At 32.0% G+C, this 512-nt stretch overlaps 1 long non-coding RNA gene across 1 annotated transcript; it reads right to left on the bottom strand.

The window, feature by feature from the left end:
- Positions 1-125: 125 nt before the first annotated feature.
- Positions 126-505, bottom strand: LOC116007816. The gene is made up of 2 exons (XR_004095356.1): positions 332-505; positions 126-219 (listed from the first exon to the last, which is right to left on the bottom strand). It is a non-coding gene; the product is annotated as an uncharacterized LOC116007816 (long non-coding RNA).
- Positions 506-512: the final 7 nt, after the last annotated feature.

Here is a 512-nt window from a genome sequence, read left to right as displayed (position 1 = left end):
AACACAATAAACACATAATTATGATTTTCAACGAATACAATAACACATAATACGTATAACTTAAACAATTCAAATGAACTTACAAGCCATGAAAAATTAAACTTTAGAATCCTACCTTCTGGACCTTTTCTGTAAACTATTCCTCAAGCCACTTAGTATCTCTTTAATAACCTCTTTTACAGGCAATCCATTTATTTTAGCATTTAGAGAATCAGGAACCTGATTGCAGAAAAATTGACAAAATCCATTTTATTCTAGCATTTAGAAAAAGCCAGGAACCTCATTACAGTAAATGGACAGAATATGCTTTAAAGGAAATCTAACAAGTTACCTGAGTGGTTGAGTGATTTCCCCAGATGGTAACATTAGATACTTTATCATACCTGGCATTTTGCTTGGTTTTCATCTAACTTAGTTAAAGCATGAAAGTTCTTTGCTGGTATGCCTGGAGCATTTTTCAAACAAATCAACGCACTAGAAAAGATGAAAGGAAATTAATATTGAACACAGTG

The sequence above is a fragment of the Ipomoea triloba genome, chromosome 16, assembly GCF_003576645.1.
Source record: "Ipomoea triloba cultivar NCNSP0323 chromosome 16, ASM357664v1".
Lineage (NCBI taxonomy): Eukaryota > Viridiplantae > Streptophyta > Magnoliopsida > Solanales > Convolvulaceae > Ipomoea > Ipomoea triloba.
This window is presented reverse-complemented; position numbering and strand designations above follow the sequence as displayed.